Source organism: Anser cygnoides, chromosome 13, assembly GCF_040182565.1.
Source record: "Anser cygnoides isolate HZ-2024a breed goose chromosome 13, Taihu_goose_T2T_genome, whole genome shotgun sequence".
Taxonomy (NCBI): Eukaryota; Metazoa; Chordata; class Aves; order Anseriformes; family Anatidae; genus Anser; species Anser cygnoides.
The window spans coordinates 13,514,854-13,527,757 of NC_089885.1; the positions used below are offsets into that span (position 1 = coordinate 13,514,854).

The following is a 12,904-nucleotide window of genomic DNA, read 5'->3' on the forward strand; positions in this document are numbered from 1 at the left end:
CAGCAGGACTGAGTGGGTAGCGCAACGCTTCTGGCAGTGCTGACCCACAGCTACAGACAACCTCATCCAACCACATCCGACAGCTTGTTCTGCCCAAGCCCAGCAACGGCTTGGAGACATCCCAACACAGCATTTGAACGCAGGGGGAAATGGCCAAAGGCTGCCTGTGCTCCTGGGGAGGGAGGAGGGTGCTCAGGAGGTGAGGGATGCCGGCCTCCGCTGGTGCCGGGTACTTTATTCGGACTCTCGGGTACCGGGCCCACGGTGCCATCCCAGATGGACTTTGAACACGTGCCATAAGAACGTGCTCCAAGGCCTTAAAAGGGCCTTCCTCCAGAGACAAACAAGCCCTCTCTTTTCACGCTGCTCCTTGTTTATAAATAGTTCAAACTCATTAATTACTAAAGAGCAGGTGATGCTTGGTGCAGTTCAATTACAGCTGCAGCATTTAGTGTATTACCACTCTTTAGCATGCCTCAGCCATGTATTATCTTGTAACCGGATAACAGGCATTCCCGCAGGGACTAAAACCTCAACTTCCAAGCAGGCAAACTGTTTTTTTTTTTTTTTTGTCTAAAATAGAAGTTTTAACGTGAAAGCAGTGTTGCACGTCTGCTTTCTGGACACAGAAAAAGCAGAAGCCCTGCCCAGATCAAAGCCAAACGTACAAAACGAGGTCCCTGTTTTGCAAATAATGCTGGTTGGGCAGCCAGCCACAAAACCTCTCTCCTTCTCTTCTGCCTCAGCAGCTCTCTGCGCCAACCAAAAGCCATTGATACAGAAGCCAGCCTTCAAATAGCATATCAAAGGACCACTCTAAGCACTAGCACCCACATCCCGCTACATTCAAATTTCTCTGGGGCCTCAAACAAACTTTGGAAACTCAGGTCATAAAAAAAACACAGCAGCAGCTGCATGAATTTAATTCTGCAGGCCTAGCTGGATATAAGACATCTTCATTTAGAGGGTACCTTTCCTAAAATCCTTCTGCCTGTCCTCATTCCTACAGCAGATAGAGCTCATTTGAGCAAGACGGTCCTGACAAACCCAGACACCACCAGTTCTTGTGAGCAACAGCCCAAAAAACATCCTGAAGGAATAAAATAATATAAAAAAAATCAGCCCCCTCCTTCCCGCCTCCTCCAAACATTACGTTTTATTGTTTGGCTGTTAAAAAACAAACACCAAACACCCAAGCATCTGCCAAGCACTTCTGTTTCACTTGTAAATGCACCACTGGTGAGGAGTGGTGGGCTCCCCTCTTCTGCAGAGAGCAGCGCGTGGTCCCCAGGCTGCCAGACACCGTGTCCTGTCCTCACCTCCACCAGCGACACCAGGGCCACGTGCTCGGCTCTCGCAGGAGGCATGACCACAGACACACATCGTTAATAAATCCCGGCCCAGCACCAGCAATTTTCTTCCTGTAACAAACTTCATCTGGAGCAAGAAGAGGTATCGGCTGCAATTAGCTGAAAACCGTGTCCTTGCCACAATGAGACCACAGGCAAAAAAGGAAAAAAAAATATTAAATCATAGCTTAACTCTACCTACGTCACCCCACAGAAACCACAGAGGCAATGGCTTGAATTGGGGAAACTTAATACCAGAGGACAGATTCTGGATCCTTTAAGGCAGCTTAAGCAGGTAAAAACCAAATGGCATCATTTTTAACAACACACCTGCACTTCAAGCTGCTTTAATGAAAGGTGGGTAAATTCAGGTAGAGCAAAACTGACAGGTTCGTCTCCAGTTACAACAGCCTAGATTTCCAAGATTTAGCTCAGCGTATCTAAATGCAGTCAGAGGAGCGTTTCCTACTGAAATTGATTGCAGTCCAATATATGATTCGATTAGGTGCTCACTGCAACTGCTCCAGAAGTCCATGCATCTTCCCACATTAGAAGGGGAACCTGCTCCTCCTGGCTCTCAGCCTGGGCTCACGTCTTCTGCTGCTCGTTTTCATTACTCCAAGGCTTTCAGAAGGGGCTGGAGGAATAGGTATCACCAGTACCAATTCCCTCTTTTTTTCCAGCTTCCAGTCAATTTTTCAACCTCAAACAGAAATCCAAGCTAGAAAATATTCCCTCTGTACCTGTTAGCTAAGCTGACAAAGGTAATTAAAGCAATTGGCTTCCCTGTACAAAAGGAACAGAGCATACCCTGCCCCCACCACCTCCATAACCATGGAGATGCAAAACATTTCCATCATATTAGTATGGAGATACTAAGCAGGACTGGGTCTGTATCTACCTAGAAGAAACGCTACTGGTACCCAACTACCAATTAAAAATACAACCTTTAACAATTATCATTTGCACCTGATGGTCCAGCCACTTTCTCATCCAGCTTACAGTCCACCCATCCAGTCTGTCTCTCCCCAGTTTCACTGCGCGGACACCGCAGAAGACTACAGTCCTGCAGTTATCAGGGTGGTAAAAATCCCCACCAAGAGCCCACATTGCAACTAGGAGTCTTCCTTGTACTGGAATAGGCTTGGTCATCCTCCTCCTCTTCATCCTCTGCCTACCGCGCCATGCTCCTTGTTGGCCCAGATTCTGGTCCTGCCCCATCAGCTCTCAAGCAAGCATTTATGCTGGCATTTATGCTTTTAGAAACCATAGTGGAAACCGAAAATAACAGATGCATCTGCACATGACATTCACATTTATATGGTTTGAGCTGGCCTATAAATATATATACACATCTATTTTCTCCCTGAAGAATCAGTGTTTAACTGAAAAGTAGTACCCCGTATCTCAATGCCATGAAAAGGGTACAACAAAGTTGTGCACTGTTGGCTTATATCATTTTGAAAGATTACCTTCAGCTCAAGCCTGGCAACTTCAAACTGAGCTGGGCCATGGTGGTGTTCTGGGGGGAGGCTGTTGGTGTGTTTTTGGTTGTTGTTTTTTCTAAAATATACATATACATGCACGCACTAAAACCCCTATTAATATCCACAAACAGAAATTAGTAATAACTATTATAGGTTTTCTTTTAAAGAAAATAAATTATATACCCGACTGAAATAACCTTTAAAAACATGAATCATCTGTCTGCTGTCATTTTAAACCAGATTGATGTTATTTTTAAACATGCAGGTGAATCAGTGTTCATACATTTACTTAAGAAGGTGGGATCTGGAAGAACTGCATCAGGACAGACTTCTGGGAAGATTGTAACTGCAGATTCATCAATTGTGCCTCAAAACCAAAACATCGTTCTGCTAAAAATTCCTCAATTGTACTCTTCTGTTCACTTGGAAAGATGATGCTATTGTTAGGAAAATGCACTAATTAGAATTCCTGAGCTAGTTTCAGGCTGAGTTTCTCTTCAAAAACTGCCTCTAGCAAACGCTGAATCCATTGCTTTTGTTTAACTAGAACATGGCTTATCATTTTTTCCCCTTTGGTATATTTTACAGCTCAGATTTTAGTAAGAATTCCAGTTTAGAAATGAAAGAGTTCTTGCCAAGAATACATTCCTGTAACATTGCAATTTGATGGTATACTTTACTATTTTTCCCCACTTGGATGTTTATTTGCAAGTGATTAACCATGCTGTATACGCACACAATGCAAGTTATCAGTTTTCACCTACTCTTTGTCTGCAAGGGCTTAGCTACTATGAGCCAACCTGCATATTTAATGTATTTTAAACCAGTTGTATTTGCTGCATTACTGCTGCGGAGTTTTGGATGACATCCAAGCGTACTAAGTTTAGCTCCAAAATTGGCTCTTTTAAAACAATTCCCTTGTTAAAGAGCTGACTGCAGAGCCTCCGGCCTCTGCTTGGCACCACAAGCACTCCGGCCCCAGCAGCGCTTGTGGCTGCCTGGAGGGGAGCTGGAGAGGTTTGGGGATACTGCAGCAGCCCAGAGGGACCAGCCATGCCCCCACAGCACGCCCGCTGCCTGCATCCCAGCCAATTTGGAGGAGAAAAGCCCCACTCCCTGCTCCCAGCCCTGCTGTTCTGGTGAAGCAGCCGGCTCGGCAGTCTCAGCCGCACTGACACCGTGATTTACTGTTGGGCAAAATCGAGTGAACCCAAACTCTCCTCCCTCATGGCTGGAAAGCCATTTTAGTCGCATAACAAACAGTAGAGGTGAAGAAGAGCTCTCTGAAAATACTCTTTTGTCCCTCCCCGCACACCAGTACAGGTACTGGAACAAGTGTGCATGGCACACTGGCACATCTGCCAGTTCAAGTGAACAACGCGCGAGGAGTCCATCTGGGCTGGGATGCTGGGCGCCGTCCCTCCAGAGCATCCCCGGGGCTCAATGCAAACCAAGAAAAAGCAGGTCAGCAGGCAGCCACCTGACAGCTCCAGTGGACCCTCATTTTCTGGAAAGCTGTAAGCCAGTCCTATCAAAAGGGCAAGTGTGACCAAACCCGACACTTCCCTTTGGTAGGCCTCTTTGATAGACCTCCATACATCACAGAGATGCTTCAGGAAACATGCCCACGCCACACAGACACCCTGGGATGCTCCGTAAGATTTAACTGGATTCAGAGGAACCAACAACTTATAAGACAGTATGCAGCTGCATTAAGAAAAATACAGATTTTTCTTAATGAATTATACAGTGAATATTGCCTTTATTCAATACGTCTTTTAAAGCTTCTGATTTAAATCAGTAAATTGAAATACGCCCCCTTCTACCCTTTTTCAAATGCGACTCTGGCAAAAACGGAAGAGCTTGACAAAGGCTTATGCTTAGGGTCTTCTGCAAACAAAGATCCTAGCATCTTGGTACCACCCCAAAGCTGTAACATGACGCCAGGTTAGATGGCCTCGAGGTCTTAGGACATGAGATTCAGTTCTTTGCACTCAGCTCAGCACAGCACGGCGCACCACACAGTGGCTTCCCTGGCTTCTGTATAAAAGCAGGTTTCTGTTGCTGACTGACTTAAACCAGCTTTTACAAACAGATTTATAACTCCATTTAACTTTTATACAGATCATCTTCTATAAGAAAAACTGAACATTATACTAATCCCAATTAGATTTGAGACCCAGAAGACTCTATCTATCTCTTTATAATTATTATGAGAATGTATTCAATTTGCTACTTTCATCTAACAGCAATTACAACTGTTTACAAGTTCTAAAGCACATCCTTTAGGAAAGCATGAGTCATATTTCATGCTAATCACTGTTTATTTGGTATTCTCTTCTGAAAATAAAGGGATCAGATCACAAACCCTTAAACAGAAATGATAAGAAAGAGAAAAATCAAATGAAGTGGTGCATTAGAAAGAGATAAAAAATTAAGATCTTCCACACACTGAATAGTTTTACAAAGCACCCATTGTAAAAATCTATCCCTAGGACAAACGCTGACTATAAATAAGAATGTTCAAGGCAGTTCTTTGAAGCCACATAGAAAAAATTAGCAGCTGAGCAGTACTACAAAAAGACTCCCTTCAAGGAGATTTAAGCTAAGTTTTACAAGAGGAAAGACTCTAGCAAAAAGAGATGATACCCACTAGCAGACCACTATGGAGCCTCCTGTATCTTTCTTGGGCTACAAGAACAGGCCTGCCTGCTTCTGCGTGGCACCCAAGTGGCAAAGTTTGGGGGCAATGACTACTCAAACGCAGAGCAGAAATCCCCTCCTGCTTCCCGTGCCTTGGGGCACGGCAGGCTGATGCCACTGCTACACATCCAGCATTTCTCCTGCTCTCCTTGCAGCCCCTCCGTTAGCAGAGTTTCTGACAGCATGCTAAATGCCATAAACATACACGGCACTTCACCCTCCCTGCTAAGGAGTTTGCAGTTCAAATTTGCAGGCATGAAAATATCACAGAACCTAAGTCTAAAATAAACATATGTTATCAGCAATGAGTGACATGGAGAGAGAGCCCCTAGAGGCTCTAAGTCTCAAGGAACAGTACGGTAGTCATCTCTAGCCCCCTACAGTTTATATTTGCAAATGAGAAAACCGGTGGTTTATCTTACTTTCTTGCAGTGCTGTTCCCCTGAGCAGCAGGGTATGGCAGCCCCCGAAACACGGATCTATGCAGCACCCTGCACACGTACAACAGGACAGAGTCGAGCTGCGCCTACGTCCGTCGGCCGATCTAAAACTAACAGGAAAGCAAATTCCAGCTTAATCCAATTATTTGTGCTAAATTAAAAACTCTCACTAATCCTTTATCAATGCCTGGTTATTTTACCAAGGAGAGAAGCCTGGGGCTTCTGCGACCGATGGGAAGCTGCGGGAGGTAAGGCGAGCAGGTGAGGAGGAAGGCGAGCCCTATCAGCCCGCCGCACAGACCCATAAGCCTGAAAACCCATGAGAAACCTCAGGCTTGATCCCAGCCCTGGTGTCCAAGCCAGGTTGGAGGGGTGCGGATCCGCAGGGCTAGCCGCACCTTGGAGCTGGTATCTGAAGAGACAGATGTGGAACTGGGAGCCTGCAGGAGGCAGATGGCACACAGGAATCAATGTGGAGCCTGCATCATGGGCAAGACAACGCGGTACCTCAGCACACCACAGACAGTAATAGAAGTTCTGGCCTCATACCTCCCGCAGGAGCAGGGAAAGACTGCTCCCACGAGAGAGCTGACAACGGGCCCGACGCAAGCGGCTCCACCAGGAAACGTGTGTCCAGACTGGAATCCGGGGCCGCATCCTCGCGGTCACAGCAGGCCGCGCACCCCGCTCTTCCCTTAGGCCACCGTCACGCTGTCACCAGCTCCCGACCGGCCGGTGCACCCAGCCTGCGGCGACCCGGCGGGGAAGCACTTCGGCAGCCGCAGCGCGCTCGCTGCCTGAGCACAGGCTCGTAGCTTGCGTGCTGCCATCTCGACAGGCTTCACAAGACTCCCATTCACACCAGCACACCCCCCCTGCAACAGCCACCGCCCACGGCTTTCCAAAGCACAAAAATAAACTCATTCATTAGAACGTTTAGCAGCGTGTTCCCCGCAGAGGAGGAAGACGCGTGGAGACTTCTTCTGAAAGCGGCATTATTCAATGCTCAAGTTGCTATTTACTTGTTAAATGATGAAAAAGAGGAGACATCGTGTACAACAACCCTCTTGAGCAAAGCACGAGTTTACTCTGAATGCTCACAGCCGCAGGGTCAAGCCAAGAGGTACGTCTCAAGCACCGCAATGCAGAAAACCTTCCTGTTCTCCAGGACCCGGCAACTTTCCAAGGCACCATCGGGAGACTCTTGCTTGGTAGCAGCAGTCCATAAGGACTTCCCTCACCTACTGACACCACTGAATAACCAAGCCCAGCAAGACAACGCAAACCACCAGAGCGACCCAAGGGCGCTCTTGCTGAAATAAAGCAGAGGTCAAGCTTTGCTAAACTGAACCCTTCTGAAAGGAAAAAAAATAAAGTGCGTGTGTGTGCGCGCCCTTCTGATTTAGGAGACATCACGAAGAACATGACCTTTCATGCTGTGGGCTAGAACAGGGGTGGATTCAGTGTCAAAAGGTTTATCTGCCGTGGAAGGAAGCAGCTACAACAGAAAGCCGCCTCATGGGGATTTTTAACCATGGACAAGTTTCAAAAAATAAACCAGCGGGTGCTGCTGATGACTATGAGCCCTATAAAACATGCAGAGGTTTTGTTCTGATCACCATAGGTGTGTTAAGAATTAAGAAATAGTCTTATAGTTAATAAAAAACAACTGCCAAAAAAACAGCCTGCAGTAAAAGCAGCTCATTAAACAGTTTTTAATCAAGCTGGGGAGAAAAAAAAATACTTATTTCCGAGTTGTGAATAAAGGGAGGTTGTGAAAAGTCATGGGATAAAACCTGAAAGTTAAAATGAGATTTTACAAAAAAAAAAACACCAAGAAAAAACATTAGAAGAAATCTCTGCATTCATCCCTCTCTGAAAACATGTTTTCAGCAGACTTACAGACTTCTGAAGTCAAAGCATTGGCTCCAACTGCTCATCTCTCCCTTCCATATATCTCAGGGCAGAAATCAAATATTTGGGACATTCATAATTCAAGCTTCTTAAAATTCAAAATTAAATCAAGTTTTCTTAATAAGCTACACACCATGCACTTCTTCTAAAGGGCTTTTTTTTTTTGAAAGGTTTAATAAACACTAAATAAATAAATAAAACATTGCACATCAAGAAGTCATAAAGTTCATATAAGATAACCTTGAATTTAGTTTCCTGCACATGGTAATGAAGCTCCAGAGTATTGGAAATTCCTGCTGCTGCGGAGAAAAATAAATTGGGCAGACGCAGTGAGTGCTATCCCTTAGTACAAATGAACATAAACAAGATGCAAGAATGCAAAGCCAGCATGTGCGGCCAGCTATAATTTTCTGTGATTAGAGACTAAAACGAAATGTAAAACAACCTCCCAGAGTGTCAAATTAGCGAAAAAAAGTCATGAACAACACAAAAAGAGGATTCTTTAAAGTCTTACAACTCCCTGTAAAAATGATGAAAATCAAAAGCAGATTCATCTGGGTATTCAAATGAGTCTTCAGCTTAGCTTCCCCTTGCACACACGCCCGCAGCCAACCAGCGCTCGCTCCCGTGCGAGGAGGCTGGGTGCTCGGCGGGTCTGCCAGGCAGACGGGTGCCCCCAGCAGCCCCCCTCTGCCCACCCCTGCAGCACCCCTGGGCCACGGCTTCCCCCCGAGCCAGCCCCGGGCAGCAGCCAAAACCAAGCCTCGTTACACAGCCAAAGGCTTTCAAGACAGGAAGCGCTGCGAGATGAGCACTCATCCAAGAGAAAAAAACAAAACTACAAAATATTATGATATTAAATCCCCAGGATTAAGTTTCTTTGTTCAAGCTCAGATGTCCTAACGGGCGTTACTGCTATGCGCTGGCTAAGGTCACCAGGAACCACACCATAGCCGTGACACAGCATCTGGCCAGCACGTGTAAGCTGCATGTTTTCTGCCGAGGATGAGCCATGTCCAAGGACAGAAGGACTTGATGAATTCAGAAAAGGAGCCTGGCTCGCCTACAGGAAGTGATCAGTCCAAAAGTAATTGTCCTCTAGAAATAGAGCAATCAAGAAATCCTCAGACTGTATACAGAGTTGTACTGATGTGTACACACTACACATGCAAATCCCTGCATATACATACATGCAAAACACACAAGCACAGGGTAACAGGAGAGATGTCAGACACTGCCTTTACATCTGTACCACGACATAATCAAAAGCCACCTAGCAGACAATTCTGCCTCACTTGAAGAGAAACCTGACTTGAAGGAAGAGCGTCCCACCACTGGGATGAACAATTTCTACCCTATCCCTTAAGAACCGCTTGTTGCTGAATGTCACTCTGCCCCAGGGCACCTCAGCCAGGCTGGGACACCAGCCTGGAAACATCTCCACATACTGAGCTCTGTCCCGGGCAGCGGCATTGTTTCATCCCCATTCCTAAGACTAGGCAAGCCCCGTCCTGGAAATAATCAGGATTTGTTTTCCCGAAGAGGCTGCAAATAACTTCTGGTTCTAATGAACATTTCAACCTCCTCAATTTCCAGCCAAAATGTATTTCTGGCCAGCTCATTGCCACAGTAATACACTGCCCATAAGCATTCAACTTCAGGTTTGGAGCTTTACTAGCGTATGAAGATGCATCTGCTTCCCCGCAGATAAACAACTCTGCTGAGGAGGCTCCAGACAACACATTAATCCTTCTAAAGTCAGTAGTAATTTAAGGTCATTAAACAAGCTTCAATTTAACAAACTCCAAGCAGAAAGCTGGGGGATGGGAAGAGGGAGGGTCCTATGAACTGTCACATCTCTCAGCGCATCTGTGCACAGGACTGCTTCCCAGTCTGGTTCTTCGCTACTCCAAGACCAAGAGAAAGAAGCCATCCGGCTCTGGAGTCGGAGTCAAGGGGAGACGGTACAAAGAGACGTGCTCTCCCTCCTCCCTTCCATCCCGCTCACCCGTTTTTGTAGGGAGACCAGTAGGGTATCCAAGCGGTAGGACCTTACACTGCTGATTCCCAATGCTTTAGCAAAACTATTTACCTGTAAGACACTAGGCAAGCATCTAAATGCAAGCTACAAGCACAAAGATGAAAGCTCACTGTCGCAGTAAACAAAGCTACTTTTTCCATTTAATGCAGAGAGGAAGCGTTAAGACTAAAGCTGGACAGCAGATGGCTGGGGCAATGGGTCCCACTGCTGAGCAGAGGCATCCCTCCGCCGCAGCTCAGATGGCTCAAGACTCAAGAGCTCAAAGCGAAGCAGCACAGAGCACACGACTCCGTCAACATGGGGCCAAATCCAGCTTTCTACGGAAAAAAAGAATCAACAAAAAGGATTTTGATACTCTGTCTCATTTCAAAAAGAGGCTCCAGGACCGGCAATGCACGTACCCATTTCCTTATATCTGCACCTGTCCTTACAGCAGTGTCCACCCACGCCTATCCCCTAATGACACCAAGGAGCTACAAAAACTTTTCCACACTCCCATCTACAACTAGCCCCAGTGACAGCATAGCTACATTTATAGTCCATGGCTCTTCACGCACCAAGAAGGTGCTCAAGTGAATGTGAAGCAGCTCCTTATTTGCACAGGCTGACCTGGTATCAGAGTGGAGATCTAAGAGCTCAGGGAGCTTGAAAAAACAATGTCCGAAGCCTCCTAGGACCCCAGCTCTCTTCATTCCTTTCATCCTTAGTTCCGGCTGCCAAGGGTCTTGACAGGTGACTTTTGTTGGTTTATCACCTTCAGAGGGCAACAGCACGCAGCATAAAGATGAATCTAGAACCGAGATACTCCTTACCCTGGGAGCAAAGCCTGGCATTAAAGGCAGAAACAACCTCCAGTAGAAAATCAGAGAAGACAGGGCTGAAGCATCTCATGAGGACATTTGACTTGCCGACCTGCTGATGCTGAAGCCTAGGGCAATTCTTAGCCTTTCCTACCCAAGAGTACCTCTGAATTTCTAACACTTTCAGTTTTAGCCAACAGCCTCTCCTTATTTCTTAACCTTTCACCCAGCAGCAATATCAGTAATTATAGATTTTTTTGTAAGACATTTAGCTCCAGTACACTCAAGGGGGAATCAAAGTGGGAGGGTATGAAAGTCTGGTTCTGTCATCAAACCCAGTTCAAGCCACAGCAGGACTCTGAACTTATCTTCCTGCACAAGACTTTGATCTGAGATTTTCTAGAAAATGATTACCGAAACCCCAAACGCAAAGCGCTGCACTTGCTCTCAAATCTGGCACGAGCATCCTCAGTGAATTCTTTGGGATGGCATCACAGGGACAGACCAAGCTTTGCGGAGACCCCAGCATGACTGCAGAGCATCGTGAACACCGCGAGTACACGGTCCCCTGTTGGCACCCCTGGGTTTGCCTGTGGAGCTATGAGCCACTGAAGTCACAGCTTGCTTGTATTGAAGCAGGATTCAGGAGAAGAACAGGACTGGTGTCAGCAGTGACACAGTAAGGCCTCTTTAAGACATAAGCACTGTGATGCCTCCTTAGGACAAAGATCCTTCTAGCTTCGTGCCCTAAGGTGAATCCGTCCAGTCTTTGAACTCACACAAACTTTGTGTACCCACAGTGTCGGGAAGTCATCACAAACCACCTCCTACAGCCTGTTTGAAGTCGATGCCTGCTGGCCCTTGCGATGTGAGAAACAGCAAGCAGTCATCCCCCGTTCAGTCCTCAAAGCCACGCGTGGTTTTACAGGTTTTGATCACAGGCTTGCCCCCCATCATTCGTTTTCCAGGCAGCACGAGCTCTCCTCTGTGCGCGCACCTAGCGCTCACCCTGCTGCTGGCAGCACAGCCCTCGCACATCTCGCTGACGGGGCGAGCACCCTGCCCTGCCGCTGTCCTGGGAGGGACGGGAGACCGGGGTGTCAAGGGAAGTCTCGTCAACTCAATGAGGGTTAATAGATGCAAAAAAAAAAAAAAAAAAACCCACCAAAAAAACATTTTTTTGAGCAAATCTATTTTTGAGCAAATCTATTCATCTTTTTTTGTATTTTGGCCGCACAACAGAAGCTCACAAACAAGGCTTTATGAGATGCTCAGCAACACTATCTGGGAAGGGTGGACTTGCTATCCTGTCCTTTGGTTTATTTACCACAAATTTCCTCTCCCCTCAGACATGAAATCCACAGATCATAATCTGAAAAAAAAAGGAGGAAGTTAGGTCTGAGTTAGAGACACAAAAGCCCACCAGGATGTGGGCAGATAATGGATGGTCTGACTCTTTGTCAGGAGAGAAAGTACTCTGAACACTGATGCTCCAGCATCAAACCCCGGTCTATATAAAAGCAAGAAAGGCAGGAGAGACTAACATCAGACTGCCTCATAATGCCAGGCAGCAAAGCTGTACTCAGAAAAGTTGCTCGCTCTCAGTTCATTTTTTTCATAAAATGGAAAGACACTTTTTTGCTCTGATAGGAGATCATGAGTAAATACAGTTGTGGGAACAAAAGTTTTAAATAGGATATTCCATTAATGACTTGATCTTTCCCATTTCCATTTTCCACCTGTACAGGAACAACATCCCACAGCCAGAGGGAGCAAGGGGCAGCCCGCAACCTCTTCCAAGAAGTATCCTGCGATGGTGTTCACACAGTGCCTGCCAGGGTAAAAAATCAGATTCCAATTGAGCTCTCAGCACATTAGTCTTTAACAAACTTCGTTTGGTACTATAAATAGCCCTAATTTACAATGTTTTTTAAAAAAAATCTTGAAAGACTTTCACCAGACTTTCACTTTATTTTTTTTCCAGCAATTTGAAAGTCTTCAAAGTTGCTTATTTTTTCTATCCTCCTTACAATAGAAAGTTTTCCTCAGCCCCTAGGAAATCCCTCTACATAGAATGGCAAGAATAAAGGAAAATGCTTCATGTGCAAAAAAGCAGAACTCTACACAAGCGTTTTTATCTTTTCTTAATCAAGAAGAATTTAAGTATTAA

At 45.9% G+C, this 12,904-nt stretch overlaps 1 protein-coding gene and 1 long non-coding RNA gene across 2 annotated transcripts in view; both read right to left on the minus strand.

Annotated features, from left to right (window-relative positions):
• HS6ST2 (heparan sulfate 6-O-sulfotransferase 2) overlaps window positions 1–12,904 on the minus strand; it is a 130,594-nt gene that overhangs the window by 71,346 nt on the left and 46,344 nt on the right. The gene's annotated exons all lie outside the window — the stretch shown is intronic.
• The window catches only part of LOC136791841 (uncharacterized), a 31,180-nt gene continuing 25,636 nt past the window's right edge, over window positions 7,361–12,904 (minus strand). The window contains exon 3 of the long non-coding RNA XR_010834693.1: window positions 7,361–12,565. This is a non-coding gene — a long non-coding RNA (uncharacterized lncRNA). The remainder of the gene's footprint in view (window positions 12,566–12,904) is intronic.